This window comes from Adiantum capillus-veneris, chromosome 1 (assembly GCF_014529385.1).
Source record: "Adiantum capillus-veneris isolate H3 chromosome 1, ASM1452938v2, whole genome shotgun sequence".
NCBI lineage: Eukaryota > Viridiplantae > Streptophyta > Polypodiopsida > Polypodiales > Pteridaceae > Adiantum > Adiantum capillus-veneris.
The window spans coordinates 181,326,324-181,332,668 of record NC_140931.1 but is presented as its reverse complement, the minus strand read 5'-3'; positions in this window follow the sequence as shown (position 1 = coordinate 181,332,668).

The following is a 6,345-nucleotide window of genomic DNA, read 5'->3' as shown; positions in this document are numbered from 1 at the left end:
TTCAGCACATTTGCTTAGTATTAAACATTAGATTCAATATAATTTTCTGTCATAGTCTCTTGTCTAGGTTTAAGAATCAAGCAATCTGACTAAGCTAATTTGACCAAGATAGGCGTTAGAGATCTTCTATTAATACCATGGGAAATACCTTCTTAATTGTCAAAGGTTACTTTAGGTTCTTAATCCAATTTAGGCAGCATTGTGTGCAATGTACTGGTGCATTTTAGTGGGCTTGATCCCTATTGACCTTTAGTTTAACTATTATAAAGGGAATTTACTATTGTGATGAGCCTGGGGAGGGTAACAATGTCAATATGACCCCCCAAAGTTACAAAATTGAAAGGCAATGAAAAACAAACAAACGAAAGTGCATGTAAAATCTTAATTTGGTACTTCACTCACATGTATTTCTTATGGTACTAGAGCCCTAGAGGTTCCCAGTGTGGGCGCTTTTCCTTGAAAAGTAAAAAGCCCAAGGCATACAAAATAAGCACACACCTCAAAATTGAATCAATGTAAAAAACTTTGGGGGGTCAAACAAAGGGAATAATCCAGGCGATGATTTCATAAGCAATTCCTTTTATCGTAGCTTAACTAGAAGGTCTTCTAGGTATAGCCTCTAGTCAGTCCTCGAACATGAAATACTTTGCTCTCGCGATTAAACAGCTTAATTGACCAGAGAGAATTGAGAAACTTTCCCATGGTATTAATAGTTGACCTCTAGTAACTCTCAACCATTAAATTAGCAACCTAAGACTTGTTTGTTTTTTTGACCTTTACAATTGCTTATGCGTTTGATTATATTATGGTTTAATGTTTTACTACTAACAAATTGTTTAATATTCTGTTACCAATCAATTTGTGTGCCTACTCACTGCATATGCTTTTTAATTGTATATGAGAATGCAATTACTGTGCCATTTTTTGTTGATTTTGCAATGTTTGAAGAAGGCTAAGAACATTCAATCTCAGATGCTCTTCCACCTGGACGAACGGGCTTCATCTCAATATCTTCCGAGGACGGAATCTACATCAGGAAGGGGGGACATGTTAACCCTTACGGACACCCTATCACTTCGACGGACGCCTTATTACTTATTTGAGTCATGGACCGGGCTTGTCGGTCCAATAGGTGTGTAGGTGATCGCCAACGAGAGGCGCACCACTTATCTTATTTCTATAGTATTTTTGCAACGACTGGCCAGTGTGGGTGCATATGTGTGAATGTTTCAAACTCTTATAAATGGCCTATTTTGACCTAAAATCCTCATTCTTTGAGGTGCAAGCTAAGAAGTGCTCTTGCGCTACCTCTGTCTCCTCCTCCTTCGTGTGCTCACGTGTGTATGTGTGTATGCTTGAGAGAGAGAGAGAGAGAGAGAGAGAGAGAGAGAGAGAGAGAGAGAGAGAGAGAGAGAGAGAGTGATCAAGCATTGCGGCGGCATCAGTGGTTGAGCACAGCGACGATGTCGACTCCTTCTTCTTCGCGGCACAAGATCCTTCACGACAAAAGCATTGAGCGGTGAGTGACACACCATTGCCCTTTTGAGCTTGCTAGGACTGTCTAGTTGTGTGCTTGCAGCCATTCGTGGCTCGCACACGGTGTTTTGGCAAGCTCCCAGCCTCCGACATGTGCGACAAAGCGCACATGGCTCCTATACAGGGAAAAAAGACTCAACCAAGAAGAACACAACTATGTCAACGAGCTAACAACGCTCTAATCAATTGGCTATAAAAGTCATTCCAGGAACATCAATCCAAGACCAAATCGATTATAACTTTCCATAACCAGCCAAACCACAAAGGGAAAGTGCTAGAATTCAACCTTGCCAAGGATAGTAAGAACCTTGTTCTCAACCAAGCTTGCAAGGGTTGAAGCAAAGTCCGCTGCTGACTCGCACAAAGACAAGGTGGATCACCAAAAAGTATCTTCAAACACAAAGGAAGCAGGGACAAGTATGGGTTCCCAAATGAGTAGCATCAATGCAACAACCGATACTCACGAAGAGGTGGCTCCCAAAGGAAACCAATAAAACTACCGTCACTGCACTACCGCTTGAATTCTTTCAATTCCTCCTATGGTTATAATACACTTAGAAGAGAGCTCACTTCAAGCCAGAACCCACTACTAAGAAACAATGCCAAATACAACAACCAACAACAAGGCTAAAATGGATTCCAAAGAAGCATCAAACAAAAAAATCTTTACAACCTTCAATCAAGCAAACGGTACATGAGCTTCAAAGAACATCACATTGCTTAGAATCAGAAGCCTTGCCAACAAAAGCTAATAATCAAATTTCTTATACCCACATCTTGCATAGCATAATTTTTTTCCATGCATTAACTGTGTATGCATAATAGGGCTACATTACAAGGCCTGCATATGCACAATTTTAATTGCCCAAGCACATCACATACCCTTGACGATACCTTGTCGTCAAGGAGGACTCTAAATAGGAGGGGGAGAGGCATTCTAAATGCGGACCTAACGAGATGCATTGAATTTTTGTGTTTGATTGTGATAATGTTTTGACAAAATTCAGAGTATATGGCCTCATAATAGCATTATAGGAGAAGTACGGGGACAAAATCCATATATGAGCCCCTAGGGACATGTGTACAATGTACATAGTGTATAGAATTCTATAAGAATGATTTTTCTTTTTTGTTCAGTTGATTTTTGGTTTTATTTTGTTATTTTGAGAAATTCTATTATATGGCCTCATAATAACATTATAGGAGAAGTACGGGGACAACATCCATATATGAGCCCCTAGGGACATGTGTACAATGTACATAGCGTATAGAATTCTATTAGAATGATTTTTCTTTTTTGTTGAGTTGATTTTTTGTTATTTTGAGAATTTCTATTATATGGCCTCATAATAGCATTATAGGAGAAGTACGAGGACAAAATCCATATATGAGCCCCTAGGGACATGTGTGCAATGTACATAGCGTATAGAATTCTATTAGAATGATTTTTATTTTTTGTTGAGTTGATTTTTGGTTTTATTTTGTTATTTTGAGAATTTCTATTAAAAAAAAGAGGGGAAAAATATCCATAATCCAAGTGAAGAATAGACTGAAGAGATGCTTGAGCAGAACAATGAGAAGAAGGTACATGAAAATGACAAAACTTCATGAGGTATGTCTCGAAAGCCATATGCACAAGGCTAGAATGTGAGAGGTAAGAAAAGAATGCAGATCAACCTTCAACAACAATATGAGGCCAAAAACGACTGAGAATAGTCATCAAACTCCGGGTGGCTTACAAGGACAAAGAAAGTGGGTGATGAAACTAAACAAAGCACCCATCAAGTTGTCAAATACAAGTCCAAATCAAGCCAAACTTTTTCAAGAGGCTAATCTAAAGCCTTGATAGCCCTCTACATACCCTGTACATCATGCATATGAGTTCTGGGGACAAATGGACAATGATAGCTAATAGATGGTCATCTATCGCGAATGATGTCGGTTAAGGCCCTTTTGAAGCAAGTGACTAACTTGGGGAATTAACTGGGGTTTGTCAGGCTTTAATTAAGTCATGTATCAAGTAGAAGCAGTATAATCATTTACACAACACACAAAAGCTAACAGTGGCAAATGCGACTTTGATCACCTTGATGCAGGAACAAAAGAGTCGTCAACGAAGAAGAGCAGACACAAATGGTAGACAAACCAACCTTCGTAGGGTTACGTATCTTGTCGTTGATGAGGCGGATCGAATGTTGGACATGGGTTTTGAACCTCAAATCAGAAAAATTATTTCCTAGATTTGGTCGGATAGACAGACTTTCTATTGGAGTGCAGCTTGGCCTAAGGAAGTTGACGGTTTAGCCATACAATTTCTACGGAATCCTTACAAAGTTGTTGTTGGTTCACAAGATCTGAAAGCCAATCATTTAATTCTACAGATTGTAGAAGTTGTTTCTGAGAATCAGAAATACTCAAAATTGACAGATTTACTGGAGCGTGTGATGGATGGAGCTTTATCTATCCATGATGATAAGAGTCAAGCTGAATGAGATTGGGTTCTTTTGAATTTAGATCTGGCAATAGCCCTGTAATGACAACAACAGATGTTGCAGCTCGGGGCTTGGATATGAAGGACATAAAGTTCGTCATCAATTATGATTTTCATGGATCATAGTTCTTGTTGTGGTTTGACAAAAGTACAAGCAGTGGAGCAAAAGAAAGAAAAACAACAACAAAGACCGCATCGACATCGACAACCGGGTCATGTCAGGGACGACATGAATTCGGAGGGGGGGAGTGTTGACCCATGGGTCCACAATACGACATAACTCAACAAAGCCTTATTTTTTGAGAGTTATGAAATGCTACGGATTTAAAAACATCATTTTTAATGAGTAGCTAGTCTAGTTGCGGAAGCCGGGGTGCAACGGCACTTCCAGATTGTAAATACAAATCCATTTGACTTCTCATAGAGAAAACAAGGTGAGCTGGGCCAATCTTTTTTGCGCTATTTGATTAACGGGAATCTAAAGAGATCCTCCCATGGCTTCAGGGCAAAAATGAACGACACGGCATGTGGGGAGGGAGAGAGAGAGAGAGAGAGAGAGAGAGAGAGAGAGAGAGAGAGAGAGAGAGAGAGAGAGAGAGAGAGAGAGAGAGAGAGAGAGAGAGAGAGAGAGAGAGAGAGAGAGAGAGAGTTGACGTGAAGGCGGTCATGGAGAGATATTTTTCCTCTGCATGATGTCTTGGGATACCTTCCTATGATGTTAAAATTCTCTTCTTCATGATGTCGGCAATGTGCATGTAGGGGTGTCATTGCCTTGTTTGACTTACCCTGCAAGAGGTGAAATTGCGTAGCTAGGGGTAAAGGGCTTTGAGAGCTGCTACGCATTGTGAAGGCACGGGTAGATGCTTGCAATGCATGGCTTCAGTGGGGAGGATTGAAGGCAGACAAAGACATTTTTTTATTTTTTATTTTTGCAAGAATAGGAGCTGCTGGCAGCTGCCTTGCGACTGAATAGAAGGTGGACAGAGAGGGAGAGATCATAGGCCCGCGTAGGAGTGAAGTGGAGGGAACAAAAAGCGGGGGACGACTATGCACATGTGATTATGGCAAGGGGGGTGTTGTGCAGAGCCGTTTGACGAGCAAGCTCTTTTACATACATAATCACAAATGGTTCTATATTAAGAAAGGCTTTGCTTAAATAATAAGATGAACGGTGCAAATCACACATTATCATTTGAAAACAAAATAAAATAAAAATATACATTATAATAATCATTGTACATATATAGGCTGGGTTCACAAGAGCCGGCGACAAAAACCTTGCACTCTTTCTTCCACCTCTCCCTTCGTTCACAAGGGATAGAGGCAACACTATAAGATTTATTCTACAAGATTTTGATGTGCAATGAGTTGTAGTGTAGTGGTAGTGTTGTTGAGTGTGTAGCCCTTGGGTTCAGTCCAATCACGTCGATCCACGTTTCGTGCTGAAAAGTAGGCGGTAGAACTGCTCTTTCGAGGGGGGGATCACCAATTTTTTTGTGGGTCTAGAGAAGTGCAATTTTCTTTTGTGCCAATGGGCAGCCTCCATGGTCAAGGCCTTCTGTCGACTCTTATGAACCAACTCATAATCACCAATGGTTCATATATAAGAAAAGGCTCCATTTAAATAATAAGGTGAGAGTTGCACATTCCACATTTTCATTTGAAAACAAAATAAAATGAAAAGGAAATAAAATAAAAAGACATATTCTAAAAGAAAAGAATATTTTAAGGCCTTCATAGAAAAAGATAAATTTACTATGTTTGAACCATATCAAAAAAAAGAAAATTGCAGTATTCGTTTGCAAACTCTCTCTCTCTCTCTCTCTCTCTCTCTCTCTCTCTCTCTCTCAATTGCTTTGCTGGAAACTAGAGAGCACACACATGTATCCTCCAGGCTTCTCTAGAAGTCTTCTATCTCACAAGTGACTTGACCTTGTCTATCTCTTCTCGAAGCACTGGAGACTATGACAAACAGACCCACAGCTCTCTCTCTCTCTCTCTCTCTCTCTCTCTCTCTCTCTCTCTCTCTGTGCGAACCATCAAGCTCTTTGTGCAGGAGAGACTGGGCTGCCAACTCTCTCTCTCTCTCTCTCTCTCTCTCTCTCTCTCTCTCTCTCTCTCTCTCTCTCTCGTTGAAGGGCTCTCTGCACAAGAATCACACAACTAACTCAGTCTCTCTCTGTGCGTGATTTTTTGCTCTCAAGAAGTGGGTTTTGGGGCACGGGATGGGGGGCGCGGTGGTTGGCAGAGGCAGAGCGCGGGCAGAAGGGGAAGGGACGGGCAAGGTTGGGAGGAGTCAAGAGGCCAACGTGGATTTT